The sequence below is a fragment of the Peromyscus californicus genome, unplaced genomic scaffold (genome assembly GCF_007827085.1).
Source record: "Peromyscus californicus insignis strain IS unplaced genomic scaffold, ASM782708v3 Scaffold_17__1_contigs__length_78620276, whole genome shotgun sequence".
Classification (NCBI taxonomy): domain Eukaryota; kingdom Metazoa; phylum Chordata; class Mammalia; order Rodentia; family Cricetidae; genus Peromyscus; species Peromyscus californicus.
Genome location: NW_026294469.1, coordinates 5815581 through 5837238, shown reverse-complemented (window position 1 = coordinate 5837238; position 21658 = coordinate 5815581). Strand labels below are relative to the sequence as shown.

The following is a 21658-nucleotide window of genomic DNA, read 5'->3' as shown; positions in this document are numbered from 1 at the left end:
TACTTGAAAATCTGTCTCCTTTCTTTCACACACCATTGCTGCAAGATCTGTGAGGGCTGTTTCCCACTGCTCAGACCAGACAGGAAAATGATCCTGGCCTGGTGAAGTCATGTGTCCTAAGTCTCACAGCAAGGTAGACGAGGACTCCATTTTTAATTTCACCTGAATTTAGCCACTGTGCTATGTTGTATTATTGATGGTGCCAGGTAAGCACTCACCATTCTGGTTGCCTCCAATCATACACTTCCCATCTTCTTTTACAAAGGACTTCAGCAACATATTCCTCTGCAATAAGATGTTTCCGTACCATCACCAAACCTACCAGACCAGAACCTTTCTAAGTACAATGACTATTATTTATAGCCCCTCCAGAACTTGGCAAATCGTGAAGAAACAGCATGATTATCCATGGTATTTTCTTTTAGAAAAAGGGTCTCACTATTCAGCTCTGTTTGGCCTGGAACTCAATGTGTATGTCAGGCTAGTCTTAAACTCAGAGATCTACTTGCCTCTTGCTTTCAAGTGTTGAAGTGTTGGCATTAAAGGCAATGCACTACCACACCCAGTCTAATAATATTTTCTAAACTGAATTTACTGATTATAAACAGAAAAACCAATGTAAGCTTCAAATTCACCCAAGAATGAAGTGGAATCCAGTACTCCTGCATCAAGACAGTTTCCTAAACACGGGCATCTATGCACTACTATTTTAAATTTTTTATTTATTATTATTTTGTGGATTATGATGTGGAACTGGTTCTCTCCTATATTGATGTGGGTTCTAGGAATCAAAGTCAGGTTGTCAGGCTTTTAGGGCAAGTGCTCTATCAACTGAGCCATCTTAATGCTACTTAAAAAATGAAGACGATAACAGTCTTACCCAGCTATGGTATCTATGAACCACATCAGCAACCAGCACGGCATGATAATCCTGTGGGTGGAGTAGTGCCATGCACACCTGGGCAGTAACCAATGCTCTCTAACTGGACTTAAGACCTACTCAACAAGAGGATACCATGCCTGGTACTGGAAACCTAGTTAACTACGCAGTACTAGTGAAATCATGATTACTGGAGGAGAATCTACAACCACTATTTTACTAAACTACCATAATTCCTGACTACAATCCATAAACATTTGTCCTTATACCAACAGGTAAGAGTAGTCTTCGCCCCCTCATCAAGGAGACCTCTCTTTGCAACAGTCAGAGACCACTACAGAAAACCACAACTACTAAAAATACAGAATTGTAGAGCCCTGTTCTGACAGATACATCCACAATACAACTGCAGCTCCACCTAAGGCCAGAGATCATTTCAAAAGAGGGATTCAGTTTGCTGTGAGACTGACTTCTATCAATACCAGAATCTATACACACAAAGCCTCACCAAGATGACCACCCCAATGGGAGGGGGGATGATACCAATGAACATGCCAGGCTGGATGGGGAAAAGCCCACGAGGCCTCAACCCAATGCAAAGGACTACAGGCAACTGAGGAAACAGCGTGCCAATTAGTTGTCCAGTGCCAATCGGCCAGCCCTGAAAACATATATACAAGTAATACACGGATTCAACAGGCTATATTTAGGAAGATATATATTGTATATACATAACATATAACACATATACAACATATAGTGTATACATAATATATACATAACATACATGCAAGAAACAATTAGTGAAAAAAGAGGACATTAATTGAAAAAAGAGCAGGGAAGGATATATCAGAGGGCATGGAGGAAAGATAAGAAAGAAATATAATTAAATTATAATCTCAAAAAGTAAAAAGGAAGCCAGCAGTGGTGGTGCATGTCTTTAATCCCAGCACTCAAGACAGAGGCAAGTGGATCTCTGAGTCTGAGGCGAGCCTGGTCTACAGAGTGAGTTCCACAATAGCCAGAGTGACACAGAGAAACTCTGTCTCAAAAAACCAAAATAAAGAAGTCAAATAGAAATAAATTTAAAAGGAATTGAAATTATTACTATTGTGTCTATGTGTGTATGTTGGTGGGCACATCCTACATTAAGTGTGTAGGTGTTAGAGGACAACTTTCAGGAGTAAGTTCTCTCCTTCTATCCTGGGTTCCAGGGACCAAACTACGGTTACTGGACTTGCATAGTAAGCACTTTTACCCACCGAGTCATCTTGCTTGTCCCAAACAAAGAATTACTTAGAAGGATAATTGTATAAAAGTGAAACTCTTAATTTCATTTTGTGCGAGAGGAGGTATATTAGTCAAAATTCCAGGTTATGATCCATCATAGCAGGGAAGTCACAACAGCAGGGCCTTTAGAAAAATAGCCATATTAAGTCCATAGACAGAAGAGAGTCAACAGATATGTCCATACCTTCCCTCAGCTCACACTAAGCATTATACTCTTGCACAGTTAGTTCAGGATCCCTTTCTGAGGGAATGGTGCCACCCACATTGAGCTTGTCTTCTAATCTCCAATAACATGATCAAGACAATCCTGCACAGACAGGCCAGTCTAATCAAGACAATTACTCATTGAGACTTCCCAGATCATATAAATCTTTTGCCTTTTATTTCATTTAAAAACTATATTTTGTTTTGAAAAGTGTAAAGTCTATAAAACACCACAGTCAAAATCAGTCAGCCTAATTTCATGCATATTCATAGTCAAACAAGTTTTCTTCTAACATGTTCAATTTTTGAGGGCTATACCATCCTAACCACATCTGTTCTCTCATTAAGTTAATCTTGTTCATAAGACAGTCCATGAGGAAAAAAGGGTTGTTCTCTGCACCACCTACAGAGTTCCTGCAGGTACAGAGCGTGTCCATTCCAAGTACCGAGCTATGACTGAACATGCATTGGCTTCCAGAGTGAATTATCTGGTGTCTTTCCTCTCTGCAAGCCTTGCTACTCAGGTGTGCAACAGATGCCACCTTACTACTGTCAAGTATTACTGTAGGGTAAAAGGGTCAGTCAAAGAAACACACTTTGGCCCTGGAACCAGAGCCAGTGAAACAAACACACTTTGGCCCTGGAACCAGAGCCAAATCTGTCCCTGACCAACTGAGCATGAAACCAACCAATCAATCCCTGAGCACAAAATCTAGCCAATCTGAGCTTGTCCAAGCTCAAGGAGATTGAAATCCGACCAATTCCCAGCCTGAAAATCTTCTCCCTTGGAAAACTCCGCCCCTAAGTAGCACTATATAAGCCCTGTGCCTTTTCAGTTGGAAGCTGCCCTTCTCCACCCTGGCAGGGGCAGCCACTCTCCTGGATTCCTCCTTCTCAAATAAATCTCTTCAAAGAGTTTTGGGTGAAGACCTTCTTTCACCAGAACAGAGCAGATTCTCTGCTGGGAAACTCCCAAGTGGAGTGGAGCAGAGAAGCAATGGATTTCTCTGCTGGGAAACCCCCTTAGGGAAGCAGAGCAGAGCTCAGCTGTAATGAGCAGAATTGCCACATCCTGCGGGGAGACCATCCCCCCACTGGACCCCAGCTTCAGGTAAGCCTGACTTCCTGACAAGTCAGGATACCTTTCTCCTCACAGCTGTAGGTATCCAGGATACCTTCTCCTCACAGCTGCAGGTGTAGTCTGACTTTTGACAAGTCAGGTTATCTTGCCCTCTGGAGCTGTAACACTTACAATTACCACCAAAGTATTTTCACCAGATTTCTGCAGGATGATCTCAACAACTCAGCTTTGGAAACAATAAACACATACATTAGTAATTATTCACAGTGAAAGGCAATCTTGTTTACAAGAGTTAGATTTATTTAAAACTTCAGTGCATTCTAAAGAAGTACTGATGCCAGGTGTGGTGGCATACACCTTTAACCCCAGCTTTTGGGAGGTAGAGGTAGGTGGATCTCCAAGTTCAAGGCCAGCCTCAGGACTGCCAGGGCTATACAGAGAAACTGTCTTGGGAAAAAAAAAAAAAAAAAAAGTACTGAAAGAAGGAAGGAAGGATGGGGGGGAGGGTGGATGCATGGATGGATGGATGGATGGTTGGGTGGATGGATCTCACATAGTTCAGGCTAGCCCTCAAATCGCCTTGCAGCCAAGGATAAACACTGAACTTTTGGCCCTCCTGTCCCTCCAAAGTGTTAGGATCACAGATGTGTGCCACCATGCCTGGCTTATATGGCGGTGGGGATCAACCCGGGGCTTTCAACAAGCTGCACAAGACTTTACCTAGCTAGCTAACATTTCTAGCTCAGAGTAGGGTTTGCGTCAGCCATAATGATATATTACTGAAAATTCTAAATCTATATATATTTAATGGTGTTCACACCAAGCATCTTCCTGCAACCGAATTTACCATGTTACATAAATTTTAAAATGTCTCAGAAATTCTGTCTTTACGAAAACACTTAGAAATGCCATTTTTATCAAAAGTCACATGTATTGAAGTAAGCTTTAACAGCCGAGAGGACCCAGGACACAAAGGAACAGCTACTGTAGGGTCCTGTTTTAGGAGTCAGGCAGAGTCTTCTTGGGAGCGAAGGAACAGCTAGAAGGGCAGAGTGGTTTTCTAAAATTCCCAAGATGCTTCCATCTTATTCTGACCACTGGTTAGGTGGGTATGTTTCCTACATAAAAATTTAGTCAGCTTATGATAGGATTTATTCTGACCACTGGTTAGGTGGGTATGTTTCCTACATAAAAATTTAGTCAGCTTATGATAGGATTTATTCTGACCACTGGTTAGGTGGGTATGTTTCCTACATAAAAATTTAGTCAGCTTATGATAGGATTTTTGTTCCTTCTGCACCAATATTGCATTCTGAGAGAAAATTAGACTAGCACAAAAACCCATCTCATCTCTACAGGAAATTAAAAAGCAAGTGTAAGAGGGGACAAAAGGAAGATACGACTGTTAAATGTCAAGAAAACAGAGACCCAATCATCTGGGTTAGGGAACAAAGGGGTCACAGGTCACGTCTGACAAGTGACAAGCCTGAAGGATCCAAGGGGAAGAGCTGCATTATTGCTGGCAGCCCAGGGTTGAAAAGGAGGTCATTCCAACAGGATGCAGTAGGAGGCCTGGGGCAATGTTATAAATGAAACAAACCCAAGGGACAGTCTACAATCCATCACAAATACCTTCCATAATTCACAACTTCCCTCAAATCATGACTGACTTAGAAAGCCAAATTCTTGGATCTCTATGTAAAATAAATTCCTATCGTTTAGGGATAGTTAACAATTCTGACTGGTTAGTTTCACAATGGCAAAGCCACAATGATCAGATAATTCTTGGTTACTGGATGACAGTTTATATCCATCAACACCAAACTTGCCTCTTTCCACCAGTTTTCCTTTGTCCTCCATACTGCCAGGTCATTTCCCCAAAGTTCCCTCAGTTCTACAGGGCCAAGGCTGAATCACTGATGCAGTTCAGGGAGAGCAGACAAGGAAAAACAGGCTTTTATAAAGAGTACACTGTTTGTTTCTAAAACGGGGGTTCCTAATCCACTTTCCACACGAGGATATTCTTTTATATGGATTCTTACTAGGACGAAAGAGTAAAATGGAGAAACAACCAACTCACCAAGTGCCTAACCAAACCTAGTGTCAGCACCCTATAGAACTACAGACCAATTAAACTAGCTTCCCCGATTTGTTAGATTGTATCATTGAACAAAGCTTCTTATTTCCATCTATAATAAAACAGCAGGATCCTTTTATTCTTTTTTTTTTTTTTTTTTTTTTTTTTTGGTTTTTCGAGACAGGGTTTCTCTGTGTAGCTTTGCGCCTTTCCTGGAACTCACTTGGTAGACCAGGCTGGCCTCGAACTCACAGAGATCCGCCTGGCTCTGCCTCCCGAGTGCTGGGATTAAAGGCGTGCGCCACCACCGCCCGGCCCTTTTATTCTTGTAAGGAGAAAGTGAGTACCAGTAGTTAACAGCGTTAGCTATAACACCACTTAACAATGACTAAAACCAGCCAGTCGTTCCCAAGTACATAACAAACAGAGCGAATGGTATAAAATAAAATCTTCAAAGGCCTTTCAACTTTTCCTCATTACTACTACACCAAGTTAGAAGCCACAACAAGAGCTGTGACCCAGGTGGCTTCAAGAGTTCACGTGGACCTTTATCCAAATGCCACCACCTTGCAGAAGAAGGGAAGAAAGACTCTAGGAGGCGGGGTCAGCGAGAACTTGATCAAACAGTGTCTTCTGGGCATGACAGGACTACTGCACTCATGAATTCACAGCTACTGTGTCGGTCAACAAAACAGTTGAATGAGATCAAACCAGTGAAGATTCCAGCATAGAGTGGGTGTGGCTCATGAGCTGCTGGCAACAAGCTGAGAAGCTCCTGACAGCTGATGGCTTCTGAGGAAGGGAGACTCCGTGTTCTTTAAGGGTGTGGCCCTGGCAATCAACCATGCTCTAGTGGACGGCCCACGTACATTAGGGGACGGGCAGCACAAATTGGACTTGGCGGGATATTAAGAGGACATGAAGTTGGGAGGAGGCAGGGAGTTGGGGAATGAATCTGAAAGAATTAGGGGGAAGATCGAGGTGAATCTGATCAAAATGTATTATAAGAATTTATGAAATTCTAGAAGGATTTATAAAAATATTCCACTAAAAACTTGTCACCATCCAAAGTAACCTGGCGCCATGCTAACCCCTACTCTGATCCAGTTCAAGTATCATGTCACAAGATACTGCACAGAAACAACACTAGGTGTCAACTTTATGAAAAATCTCAAACTACTTAACTTTTCTGTGCTTTAGTTTCTTCAACTGTAAACAAGGGTACTACAGCAACCCCCACCCCCAAAGATCTATATGTAGAATAAATAAGAACAACATTTGGCACACAGTATATGATCTCTAAATGCTGGCTTTTATCATCTGAATGAAATAACTGGTCATTTGGGAGTCACTGACTGCAGGCAGGAGAGACTAACTTTACTCCAGAATTTTTCTCCTAATCAGATTTTACCACCTGTACCCAATTCAAGTTCTCACTAAATCACCAACTCACTAACTTTAAAGAAATGATAGATATTGTTATGCTTCTCTTGTTTCTCAGTGAACTTTTAAATTTCCAGTGGAACTTTCAGTGATTAAAGTTAAAATGTAGACTAATGGCCACTTCCATATATAGCTTGTGGACAATGGACACTTCTACAGACATCTTTTCTATACTTCTCTAATAAACCACAGAAAAGCTGCTGTAACCTTATCAAACAGTCTCTAGCTGACTCTACACTGTTCCTTGGATTGAAAGACTAAGAAAACACAAATGCTCTCTGAACCTTACCAGTTAACTGAGCACAAAGACTGGGGCATTTTAATAGACAGGAGCTGGAGGCAATGGTACACCACATTTCTCAGAGTCTCTGTCCAATTTGTACTACGGCCCAGCACCAAGCCAGTCTGACAGCTCTTACGGTGGATCCCAGTCTTTTAAACTGGAAGGAGGAAACAAAGGTTAGACATGGGAGTTAGGATCCGATGAGACCTGGCTGCAGAGTTAAACCCAGCATTCTCCAGGACCCAGATGCAAGGATAAACAAGTACACTGGGGCTGGCTGCTTGTTACACAAGCGTGAGGACCTCAGTTCAGGTACCCAGAAGCCACACCAAAAACCTGGGCATGATCACGTGTATACATTTGTAACCGCAGTACTAGAGGGAGGCACTTAAATAGGAGGATTGCTGGGGCTGCAAGCTCTAAGGAAGAGACTCTGTAGAAGGTAGAAAGTGACAGACAGCCATCGTCTTCTTCTGGTCTCCATGTGCACACACACACACAGGTGAACACAACTGCACAGGTCTATACCACCACCCCAAATAAATAAATGAAATTGCTGCCTTACCCAATGTAACAGTCCACAGAATCTATACTCCAAAGTCTAAACTCTGAGCTGGAGACACAAGTCAGTTGGTACAGTGTTGGTTCAACCCCTTAGCACCACATAAAGCAAGTATGGTGGCTCTATCTGTGAATTCAGCACTTGGATGGTGAAGGCAGGGAGATCAAGAGCTCAAGGTCAACCGCCTGGCTACACAATACCCTGACTCAAATCAAAAAAACAAGTAGTCTTCTAAGCCTTCAAGGGAACACAGCAGAACATACTGAGCTTTAAGACTGACTGCCCTCTGCTGGTCAACAAGAAGAACTTTTGAAGCTCTAGGTCTCTGGCTTATATCATGCTTTTATCCTTGAGAGCTGCAGCTCGGCCCAGGCAGTCTGAGAGGTCTGTCTCTCCTAAGTGTGCTTCAAAAGACAGACTCACGTGACACGGAGTCACAGGCTCTGAACTCCAACTGTAGTTCTGAATTCATTATGTCAGCCACAAAGGAAACGCAATGGCTGTCACATGTAATAACCCCATCTTTACCTCCGGCCCCACTGCTCAGTTTCCTAGTAAAGCTTCTAAATAAATGCACTACACACATCTACATTCAACACACTTTGAACCACTGTTCCTTCCCTTCCTTCTCTTTCTTTTATTTCAAGGAGTACAAATGTATGTACGTAAAATGCCCAATCCAGAAGCCCTGGAGGAGAGCCTCAGCCTTTCCTTCTACTGTGATCTACTGCCACTCGTACCAGTCCTACTTACTTTCCACATCTTCACTTTCATGACCTACCATTTGAAAAAAGTAATAACTTTTCAGTCTATCTCTTGTGTGAATCACTGCTCTAAACAGTAATCTGACAATATTAAAATGCTCCAATGACTAAAAATCTACAGGACCAAATCCAAATACACAAAGACAGGATATAAACAGTCATTTACAATCACAATAAGTCAGTCTTGTCTCTCATTTCTTTATTCCTATCACAAACTACTCATCATGGAAGAAGTAATTTCTCCCTTTGATGTAGCTAGTTAATGGCCAATAGTATGCTTCTTTCTGGAAAGGCATTCTCCAGTCCAGCTAACCTATTCTCAAGTCCCAACACTGGTACCATGTTTCCCCATGTCTATAAGCACCAACCTATCCAGTTCTAGATTAGCTGCAATCCCATGCACTTTCCTGGTGTTTTCCTAAAACTTCAAGACTGCTGTGCAGTTATCTAACCCATCACTCATGAACTTTAGAGGATATCTGTGGCCTATGAAGATTTTTACAGTCACTGAGAAAAGATCTGATCAGTGTGTGCAGGTTGACACCTGTGCAGGGTCCAGTATCACACAATAATGTAACTGGTACAAATGAGCAGTGAAATTCTGAGTCAAAATAGTGTTGCTAGTCTCAGCTTTAAGCCAAACAAGTCTGGAAGGAAAATGCAAAGTTCTTAGATAGTATATTTGTAAAGTATTATCTAGTTCTCTAAAAAGATTTTTATCTATTCATTTTCACCAAGCTACCATCAGATGGAATTTATCCAAAACAATGGTTGTTTTAATGTTTTTCCCCTGGACATTTTCAAAATAGTGAGAAGGCACTTCAGCTGGCCAAGTAATACAACACGTAAGAATATCAAATGTCTACTTTCTTGAGTTCTTTTATATATTTTGGATATTAGCTCTCTGTCAGATGTGGGTTTCATGAAGATCTTTTCCCATTCTATGGGATGCCGTTTTATCTTTTGAAAGGGTCCTTTGACTTAGAGAAGCTTTTCAGTTTCATGAGGTCCCATTTATTAATTATCAATCTTAGAGTCTGTGCTGCTGCTATGGCAACCTACAGAATGAGAAAGGATCTCCACCAACCCCACATCAAAAACCAAACAAACAATCCAATTAAAAAATGAGGTACAGACATAAACAGAGACTTCCCCACAGAGGACTCTCAAATGGCTGAGAATCACTTAAAGAAATGTTCAACATCCTTAGTTGGATGTTGCAAATCAAAATGACTCTGAGATTCCATCTTACATCTGTCAGAATGGCTAACATCAAAAACTCAAGTGACAGCTCATGCTAGAGAGGATGTGGAGCAAAGGGAACACTCCTCCATTGCTGGTGGGAGTGCAAACTTGTACAGCCACTTTGGACATCAATATGGTGGTTTCTCAGAAAACTGGGAATCAATCTACCTCAAGACCCAGCGATACCACTCTTGGGTATATACCCAAAGGATGCTCAATCATACCACAAGGACACTTGCTCAACTATGTTCACAGCAGCATTATTCATAATAGCCAGAACCTGGAAGCAACCTAGATGCCCCTCAACCAAAGAATGGATAAAGAAAATGTGGTACATTTACACAATGGAGTACTACTCAGCTGTTAAAAACAATGACATGGAATTTGAAGGTAAATGGATGAAACTAGAAAAAACCATCCTGAGTGAAGTAACCCAGACCCAGAAAGACAAACATGGTGTGAACTCACTTGTAAGTGGCTATTAGCTGTAAAGTAAGGATAACGATGCTACAACCCACAGACTCAGAGAGGCTAAATAACAAAGAGGGCTGGGGGGCGGTGTTGCAAGAATCTCACTGTGAACAGAAAATAGAATGGGACATTGCCAGTGGATGGGGGGGAGGAGCCTGGAATGGGAAATAGGTATGGGAATAGGAGGGATCAGGTGGGGGGGGGATGGAGGAAGAGAGAACTGGGAGAGACAACTGAACTCTGGGGCATCTCTGGGATGAGCTAGAAACCTAGAGCAATGGAAACTCCCAGGAATCTACGAGGGTGACCCTAGCTAAGACTCCTAGCAATGGGGGTTACAGAGCCTGAACCAGCCCTCTTCAATAACCAGGCAAGACTTCCAGTGGGAGGATTGGAACACCAACCCAGGCACAAACCCTTTAACCTATAATTTGTCCTGCCTTCAAGATGTGCTGGGGTAATGATGGCACAGAAATTGTGGGACTGATGGGCCCAGCTGAAGAACCACACCCTAAAAGGGAGCTCACCCCTCAGAGCCAGGACCCAGAGGCGGGATAGCCCAGAGACCTAGGATAGAACCACACTAATGGAAAAAAAGTCACTGAAATGATTCCTAATGATATTCTGCTATTCTCAGATTGGTCCCTAGCCCAACTGTCATCAGAGAGGCTTCACCCAGCGACTGATGGGGAACAAGGCAGACACCCACTGCCAAACATTAGGTGGAGTTCAGGGAATCCTGCAGAAGAGGGGAAGAAGGATTGTAGGAGCCAGAGGGCAAAAAGACACCTAAGAAAACCCACAGAACTAACTAACTTAGGTTCACAGGGGCTCACAGGGATTGAACTGGCAACCAGGGAGTCCGCATGGGACTGACCTAGGTCTTCTGCATATATGTTACAGTTGTGTAGACTGGTCTTCGTGTGAGACTCCTAACAGTAAGAGCAGGGGCTGTCTCTGGCTCTGATGCATGCCTCTGGGACCCATTCCTCCTACTGGATTTCTTCATCTAGCCTTAATGGAAGTGGAGGAGCCTAGTCTCACTGCAACTTGATATACCTTGGTGGGCTGATATCCATGGGGTGCCCACAAGTATCTGAAGAGAAACAGCAGAAGCGTGGTAGATGGTGAAGGGGTAGAGCGGAGGGAGAGTGGGAGGAGAGGAAACTTTGGTTGGGATGTACAAACAAAAGTAAACAAACAAATTAAAACTCCGCACCAAATGGCCAAAGAGCAGCCAACTCTGAAAATATATAACTTGACTGCCTCCTGTGGCCAAGCAGAAAAATACAATTTAGGACTTTCCTAAAAAGCACTTGCCATGTCATCAGAAAACTCAAGTAAACTATGTCGGGATCTGTTTTCCATTTTGTTAAAAGGTCTTCAAAGGACTAACGGTGAAGTCGCTCTAGTTTCACACCTGGAGAACCACGAAGGACACGGTGCTGAACAACTAAAGGCGATGCATTAGCAGCTTTGACTGTATCAACAGTAGCTTCACTTCTAAGTCAGGGTTATGGAGCTGGGGAGCCGCATACAGGATGGAAAAGGCTCCCAGAAAACAATCTGTACTGGCCCGAAAGGTGAGAGGGCACTAGCAGCGGTGCTTTCCATACGTGTTTGACAAGCTACCCAGTGAGCAACAGCTTGGATTACAGAGGGGAGCCAAAGGGAGCAGCAGCACCCAGAACAGAAGGCACCTACACAAAATGGAGGAGACCTCCTCAAGGTTGGGAACAGGCAAAGATACATATTGAATGCTTAAACAGATCCAGACGCCACCAAAAAGACAAAAACAAACAAACAGGTACAACTAAAAAGGTAAAAAAGACAAAATGAAAGACTCCATACAGAGCGAAACTGTTAAATATACTGAGTTGACTAAGGTCAATGGTAACATACAGAAGAAATAAGAAAGCTCAATTTATATGGTATTCTTAAAGACCAACTACAAATAAAGATACAGTTAAGTTAGAAGTCTATGTGTAGAAAAGACAAACCACGCAAATCCTAGGCATAAGAAAGCTATCTTAGCTATAAAATATTAAAGGAAGCAGGCTTCCAGACAAAGAATATTTCTAGAAATGAAGATCAATTTTATCAGAAAGACATAACATATTTCACTACACACAAGCCATCTTATGACAGAAGCAGAAATAGGTGGGCACATCATCACAGTAATCCACACCCCCTTCTCTCAGAACTTTATGGACTAAGCACCTCCAGCCCAAAATAAACTAGTTAGACGACAGACGGGATTACAGACGCTCTACTGATAATGGCAGGTTTTAAATTTCTAAATACTCATCCAAACTGACCAAACACTAATAGGCAAGCTTCAATAGATTTAAAAGAACTGAAATCAAAGGCTACGTTCTCTGGCCACATGCAAACAAAACCAATATAGAAATGTAACAACACACTTCCAAAGAGCTGGTATGTGAAAGCTATCAAAAAGGAAATTCAAATTAATACTGCAAGCAAATTATATCCAACATATTAAAGTGTGTATGGGTGAAGCCAAAACGGAAAGATAATGAAAATTTATAGTAGAAACTCAATGTTCAATTGGTAGGATGCTAGCCCAGCATGCACAAAGCTTTTGTTCAATTTCCAGTACCCCATAAACTTGGGTGTGGTGCAGAATGCTTCAATTTCTACAACACTCAGGAGGTGAAGGCAGAAAGATCAGAAGTTCAAAGTTATCCTTGATGATATAGTGAATTTTAGGCTAGCTGGTGTACATGAAATCATGTCTAAAGAAAATGTTTACTAAGTTGTAACTTAGTAAATTAGCATTTAGAGAGATTAATAAAAAACAAAGAGCCCTTATCTAAACTAACCAAGAAGTGAGAAGAGGGGAGGAAAAGAATAAAATCCACAACTTATCAACATTGGGAATGAAAAAGACTATATATTATTACAGATATTAAAGGAGATAATAAGATATGATGAATAATTTCCAATTGGCCACCTGAACAACTCAGATACAGTCTCTATGGCAGAAAAGTACAGTGGCAAAAGCAGGAGGAACTGGCCAACTTTCACAGACTCAAGAAGAGGAGATTAACAAATACGTGTGCTCAGCTAGCTTTTTCCTTTTTATGTATCTTGAACCCAGCCCATGGAAAGCTTAATTCAGAGGAGTCCTTCCACTTCAATTCACCAAATCAAGATAACCCCTCACAGTTAGGCCTAGGGATTTGCTTCATTGATTCTAAATCCCATCAAGCTGACAATCAAGATTAATCATCACAAGTATAAAAACTGTTTGAGAAACATGCTTTTACCAAGCAACATAAAGAGAAAATCCAATGTTGAATTTTTCCCACACAGAAATCTCTGTAGACCTGGATAAGAGAAGTGAGCAATAGCCTATGCTCTACAATCTTAAAATTTCCTACACCAAAGAAATCAGTCCATTACTCCCGGATTCAGCCTCACTCAAGTTCACAGACATGAAGAGATGCAGTCAGAAGGTCACACAAATGGCTGCCAGTTCAAGGCAGAGTTCTTCTTCCCTTCTGAAATCAACCTGAGCTGGGCTCATGTTTAGTATCTTTCTGCTCCACACTTTGTTCTTGTGCGCTCTCTCGCTCTCTCTCTCCCCCTCTCCCTCCCTTTCCTTAGGTGACAGCAGTAAGCAGTGACCTTGTCACTATACCCCAGCCTGAATGCTGCCCTGTCTTGAAATTTCCGGTGTGTGTGTGTGTGTGTGTGTGTGTGTGTGTGTGTGTGTGTGTGTGTGTGTGTGACTCATGGGGATCGAACCCAGGGCAAGTAAGCACTATATGACAGTCATATTTCTGGCCCATTTTTTATTTCAGTATTTGTTCAATAAGTTATCAGTGTTGGTTCTGAACTTACTCTGCAGCCCAAGCAGGCCTTGAAAGTACCATCCTGTTGCCTCATACTCTCAGGGAGCTGGGATTTAAAATACTCTTATCAGTAGGATCAAAAACTGGTATTTGCCAGGCGGTGTGGCACACGCCTTTAATCGCAGCAATCAGGAGGCAGAGCCAGGTGGACCTCTGTCAGCTCGAGGCCAGCCTGGTCTACAGAGCGAGATCTAGGACAGGCACCCAAACTACACAGAGAAACCCTGTCTTGAAAAACCAAAAAGAAGAAGAAAGAAAAAAAACAACTGGTACTTATGTATATGTGTACTGAATGACATAACAGACTTAAAGGAAACTAAAATGATGATGATGGATATGAATCAAGAAATCTACAATACTCATAGGCTTAAAGCTAAGATGTTCATTTTCCCACAAATTATCTCGATTCAATGCCAGCCTAATTGAGGAAAAAGTCCCACACAGGCATTTTTATAAGACTGACAAGTTGAATCTAACTCATGTAAATGCATATAGTTCACATAAAAATACCTGGAATAGCTTTTTTTTAAAAAAAAAAAAGCAAAGTCAGAAGATCCATATTGGTTGACTTCAAGTCAATTAATGAAGAAAAGCTGAAATACTGTAATAGATATAGAAAAACACACCAATAAAGAATATATGTATATATATATATATGTGCATTAACTTCTGTCACCTTAACACAGTTAAGATAATCAACTAATATAGAGGGAAAGGTTTGATTGGCTCATAATTTGAGGGTCCAATCTATGTTAAGTAGGACTGGTTAATTAGGCACTATGGCAAAGCCATATGCCAGTAGTATGTGATGGGGCATAATTCTCTCATTTCATGGTCAGGAGGGGCATGGGTACCCAAGTCCCCTTCACACCACACCATTAACGACCACTTATTAGGTCATTTTTCCCAAAGGCTCCACCATCCCAGTGATATACCCTGGGGATGAAGGCCATATCTATGGGCCTTCAGAAGATATTCAATCTATAGTTAATATATTAAAAGATTTGTTACCATAAGCTATATGATAATGAATAAAATGCAATAGGAAATATTTCCAGTAAGTAGGGTACAGTAAGGATATCTCTGTGTGAAAAAATTCAACTCACACCTAACACCAGACAAGAAAGTAGCAAGACAGATCAAAGATCTAAAAGGAAGAAGTTAAAATCATAAACCTTCTAAGAGGGGGAAAAAAACTAACAGTAACATAGTAAAGTTTTATGAACATGGAGCAAATCTTTTTATTTTGACACATAAAAATTACTAATCATTAAAGAGCATGAGTTAGACTTTGTAATAATCGCCCTCACTTCTTCCAAGACAGCAAAATCAAAGTACATTGCTCAAACGAGTATGAAATAATACAGTCAGTTGGAAATCACTTAGAGCTCTTTGGAAAGTTAAGGTTATGACTTTTCTATGCTCCAATATTTTACCTAAGAGAAATAAAAACATATCCACAAAATTACTTTTACAAGGATGTTCATAGGCACTTTATCTGCACTATGCAAAATCTGTAAACCAACCAAGTATTCAATGCATTAGCAAATGATAGTCTTCATACACTATACAGCTGCTCAGCACTGACAGGAATGTACTACTACTATGGTCAGTATAAATAAAACTCAAAAACATTGTGCTGAATGTAACTACTCAGACACAAAAAAGAGTTCGTTATTCCATGATTTTCTTTTTTTGCTCTTTTTTTTCTTTTCTTTTATTTTACAATACAATTCAGTTCTACATATCAGCCACGGATTCCCTTGTTCTCCCCCCTCCCGCCCCCCTCCTCTTCCCCCCAGCCCACCCCCGATTCCCACCTCCTTCAGAGCAAAGCCTCCCCCGAGGACTGAGATCAACCTGGTAGACTCAGTCCAGGCAGGTCCAGTCCCCTCCTCCCAGGCCCAGCCAAGCGACACTGCATAAGCCCCAGGTTTCAAACAGCCAACTCATGCAATGAGCACAGGACCCGGTTTCACTGCCTGGATGCCTCCCAAACAGATCAAGCCAATCAACTGTCTCACCCATTCAGAGGGCCTGATCCCGTTGGGGGCCCCTCAGCCATTGGTTCATAGTTCATGTGTTTCCATTCGTTTGGCTATTTGTCCCTGTGCTTTATCCAACCTTAGTCTCAACAATTCTCGCTCATATAAACCTTCCTCATTCTCGCTAATTGGACTCCCAGAGCTCCACCCGGGGCCTGACAGTGGATCTCTGCATCCAGATCCCTCAGTCATTGGATGGGGTTTCTAGCACGACAATTAGGGTGTTTGGCCATCCTATCACCAGAGTAGGTCAGTTCGGGCTGTCTCTCGACCATTGCCAGCAGTCTGTTGTGTGGGTATCTTTGTGGATTTCTGTGGGCCTCTCTAGCACTTTGCTTCTTCCTATTCTCATGTATTCCATGATTTTCAATTATGCGAAACTCTGAAACAGCAAAACTAAGGTGTAGCAGTAGCCATTAAGGCACTGGAAACTCAGCGGTGGATACTTCAGACTATCAGGTGCTTTTGCAGAGCACCTGAGTTCAGACTCAGAACCCACTCTAAGTGACTCAAAACTGCTTGTAATTCCAGTTCCAGATGACACCTTCTTCTGGCCTCAGAGGGCATCTGCACTCACATGTGAATGTACACATACACACACACACACACACACACACACACACACACACACACACACAAATAAATCTGAAAAGAAAGAAATTAAAACAGTGGTTGCAAAGGAGGCTGAAGTTTGCAGAAAGAATGCATGATTAACTTTCTGGAAGGTCATAGAAACTGTTTTATATCTTGATTTTAAGAAATAATTATAATAAAACCCAGCATACTTTACTGTATATAAATTATGTCTCAAATCTAATAAAAAAACAAACTAAATTCAGTTGAATTTTTAACTTAAAATTAAGATTTCAAAGGTGTCCTGTCAAGATGTGCCCAATGGAACATAGTAACTCAGCTGTATAGTATGGTGCACTTTGGTATAAAAGTCTGAGAAGTTGGTGATGCTAGAATTTTACATTCACAAACACAAAAACAAACAAACAAAAAACCATATTTACTCCAATACCTGCATGGTAAACCCCTAACACTGCATAAAACTGGGCATGGTGGTGCACATCTGTAATCTCAGCACTCAAGAGGCAGGAGGATCCAAAATTCAAGAACATCCTCTAATACATAGCAAGTTGGAGTCCAACCTAAGCTACATGAGACCTGTCTTTAAAAACAAAACAAAACAACCAACCTAGACTATGGCTAACTCTTCCAAGTGTTATTGAGAAATTTAACTATCTATTTCTCAATGGGAATAACAACAGAATTTTGGGTAGCTTTAAGTGGGTGGACCTGACCCCTCATATTGCTCAATGCTTCTTCACATTAGTGGAATCCAGCTACCAAATTCTAATAACATGTTTGAAGGGAGTCACAATATCAAAATGACAAAATAACACTCAGAGTTGTAGTGTCGAAATGACATTCCACACATTTCCAAACACACCACAGGAGAAGGTACTGTCCATAGTTGAGAATACTCTGAGCTAATCCTCTAACCAAAAGGACATGCAAGCAGCATTCAAAACAAACAAACAAACAAACAAAATCCAATTAGTAGACTTAATCTATTTCACCATTCAAATTCTAAAACTGATGACTTACCCAGCATTACTTGCTTAACCTCTAAGGGGAAAAAATACATACTTTTATTTGCTATGTCTAAGACTGACTCAAGCAAATGAGAATATTGGTTTTATTGGTATTTCTAGAAAAAAATAAAACCAATAAACACATAAGAAATACCATTGGAAATCAAATTACTGAGTGAAATAATATATGTACAGGACTTTCTGAAGGACCCATGTATGTGTAGCACTGGCTCAAACACATAAACACATACATGTCCTCGACAGCAGTACATGGTAAAAAACTAAAACCTCCTTGAATAACACATTCTAAACTAAATCAAGCATAAATTACCTTCTCTATGGTCCCTAGTTGGGTAGTACAGCTTCAGGAAACTCTAGGAATGTTTAGGAGGTGAAATAGGACCAAGCTGGAAAATTAGGTTGCTGAGGGCCCCCCCTTAAGTTACCCCAGCTTCTGCCTCCTGGTAGAAGCGTTTAAAAACCACAGCCATGTGTTCTGGCATATGGGCCAAGCCCTCTGCTATGTCTACCCATCACAGAAGACTCTAATCCTCTGACAATGTAAGCAAAATGGATTTCCCGCTCTGTTTCTGCCGGGTGTCCTGTCACAGCAATGAGAAAAGCAACACACACACACACACACACACACACACACACACACACCATGTCCACTGACTGAAATCTTTCATATTGTTAAGATAGCAATATTATTCAAATTAATCTATATATTAAATTTAATTTCTATCAAAATATCACATCTTTGGATAAAAATACCAATCTAATTCTAAAATATGTGAAAATTTAAGAGATCCATAATAGTTTAAATACTTCAAAGTTTAAAAAAAAAGGTTAAAGGATTCTTATTTCTTAATTTCAAGACTTACTATAAAAGTTACAGTAATGAAGTGATCAAATGCAGCATAAAGATGAATGGAGTAAAACTGACAGACCAAAAGTAACTCTGACTATCAACTGAGTCTGACAAGGTTGTTGAGAACCTTCTGTGGGAAAAGAATGGTCTTTATAAAACTGATGCCAGACAACTGGATGTCAATGGCCAAGGAAACAGATCAGTGCCGTGCTCAGCCATCATCAGAGAAGTTTCTTCCTGAAGCAGATGGGAACAAATACAGAGACTCACAGTCAATGTGCAGAGTGTAAGACCTTGGAACATTCAGCCCTAAATGGAATGTCTCTATCAACTTCTTCCCCTCTAGGATCAGGGTACCCTAAGGAAGAGGAGATCGAAACAGTGTTAAGAGCCAGTGGGATGGAGGACACCCAGGAAACAGGCCTTCTAAACACAGCAGGACTGATGCACATAAAAACTCACAGAGGCTGTGACAGCATGCACGGGGCTGCACCATAAGAGGTCCCAGCGCTGAGAGGGAAGTGAACACATGCTCCAATCCTTAATCCAAAAGCTAGCTCCAACTGACAAACACTTGAAAGTGAAATATTTTTCTCAGAGGGAGTCTCACTGGGGAAACCACTCTTAGCAGCAGGCCCAATGCCCAGCAGGAGACGGCAAACACAAAATGAACTCAATGGCGTCTTTAGAGGTTCTTGGTTACACAATGTTGTATCAGGGGTTTATTTCTAAACCTTACAGCACCATAATATATATATTATGGTTTTCAGTGTTTTTAATGGGATTCCTGTCTGTGTGAATGGGTGTCTGTGTCTATGTTTGTTTCTCTGGCTTTTTCTTCTGTTTGCTTTGTCCTATTTCAACTTGTTTGTTTTTGTTTCATCTTATTTTACTTTATCATTCCTTAGATGCCTGTTTGTTTTCTGATGACGAACCAAAAGGGTGGGCTGGGAGGAGAGATGGGGAGAAACTGGGAGGATTTGGGGGGGGTGGGGGACCATAATCAGAATGTAGTATATGAAAAAAAGCTATTTTCAAGAACAGAAAAAAGAATTTTTTAAATTATTGATTGATTGATGATTGATTCATTCTGTTTATGTGTGTTCATATACGCACACTACAGCTCATGTGTGGATGCTGGAGGGCAACTCCAGGGGAATGAGTTCTCTTCCACAAAGTGGGTCCCAGGTATTGAACTCGGCTCATCAGGCATAACACACTTGCTGAGCCATCTCCCTCATCTAGAAGAATGAATTTGATGTGATTCACAACATGTCAAACAAATCAAAGACAGAGTAAATATAAGGGCTAGAATGTGTTAATCTTTAAGAAGTTAAACAGAGATATAAATCTTTGTAGAATTGTATTAGATAATAGTTTCTTAGTTATGATCCTCAAAGCATAAACAATCAAGACTAGACTGGACTTTATTTCCACAAATAGATGGGTGAATGGTCAGTAAGCACATGAAAACATATTTAACATCTTTAGTCATCAGGGAAATGCAAACAAATCCACAAGTGAGATACACTTCACACTCACTAGGAGAGCTACGGTTTTAAAATTCAGATGATAGTAAGTGGTATCCAGGAGACATTGGAACCATCCTGCATTGTAAATGACATGTACAATCACCATGAAAAGCAGTTTTTCAGCTCCTCAAAATATCAAACATCAGGTTTCATTTGATTCTGTAAGTCTACTAGAGACATACCAAGAGAAAGGAAAACCAAGAACACATCAACTTGTTTATGAATGAGAATGGCATTATTCTTAGTTCTCTAAAAGTGCAAACAACCTAATGTCTAAAAGTTGACGAAAGGATAAACAAAGCACTGTGCATTCACAAAATGGATTATTCCAACAAAACCAGAAACAACAGCTCATGTATTCTACACCATGTACAGACCACAAAAACACGTTAAGTGAAAAAAGCTGAACATGAAAGGCAAACCATGACACAATTCTACTTACATGAATGCCCATTTGGATTATATGGACACTATTCCAAACAAGCCATTTTTATTTTTACTTTTAGAGACAGGGTTTAATCCGTGTATCCTTGGCTATCCTGGAGCTCACTCCATAGACCAGGCTGGCCTCAAATTCACAAAGATCCACCTGCATCTTCCTCCAAGTGCTGGGATTAAAGGTATGCACCAACATAGCCAGTTCAAAGAGACAAAATTTTAAGAAAAAGTCCCAAAGCTGATGACTAGTTGTGACAAATATATTCAAGGGTTAGAGTGGTGATAACTGCACTGTGTGGTGAAAATACTGACAATTACTGAGTTGTACAGTCTAAAATGGTGAATCTCCCCTTACCCCCTCCATCAACACTTGAGACCCTGAGTTCATAAGGGTGGGAGAGCTGCCCCTGCCTGCCACCAGCTGCAACACTCAGGAGAGCAGGCCCAGCACCTCGAGTAGGCAGCACAATAGAGTTAACCCCATTGATGGAGGTGTGGGTGAGCCAACTCCGAAGTTGTGAGCATGGGAGAACTGTCCCTATTACCCATCTATCATGTGGTGGCATCCATAAGGAAGAGATGCCTCTCTCTGCCACCCCACCCCCCCATCAACTTCTGAAGCAGGTGGGAGAGCTAGCCCTGGCCCTCACCAGCTTCAGCAATCAGGAGAGTGGTCCCCTACATCACATCACACCTGGGCAACACAGCAGAGCTGAACTGACCCTGAAGGAGCAGGTGTGGGAGATCTGACCCTGAGGGCATGAAAGCAGGAGAACTCACCCTGCCCCTTGCTCATCACTGCAAGGGGTGAACTTGCCCAGGACAATGCAGGAGAACTCAATCTAGTGGTGAAGACAAAGGAGAGCTGGCAGGCTGACCAACCCTGCAACTACTCAGGCCCAGAACCAGGGTTAGGAGTTAGCCCACCCCAACATCCACCCCATATATGATCTGCTGGAGCATGTGAAGGGACCTATCCTGCAGACCCAAAGC

The 21658-nt window shown here is 41.5% G+C and overlaps 1 protein-coding gene across 2 annotated transcripts in view; it reads right to left on the bottom strand.

Annotated features, from left to right (window-relative positions):
- Positions 1-21658, bottom strand: part of Taf4b (TATA-box binding protein associated factor 4b) — a 130078-nt gene that overhangs the window by 4670 nt on the left and 103750 nt on the right. The gene's annotated exons all lie outside the window — the stretch shown is intronic.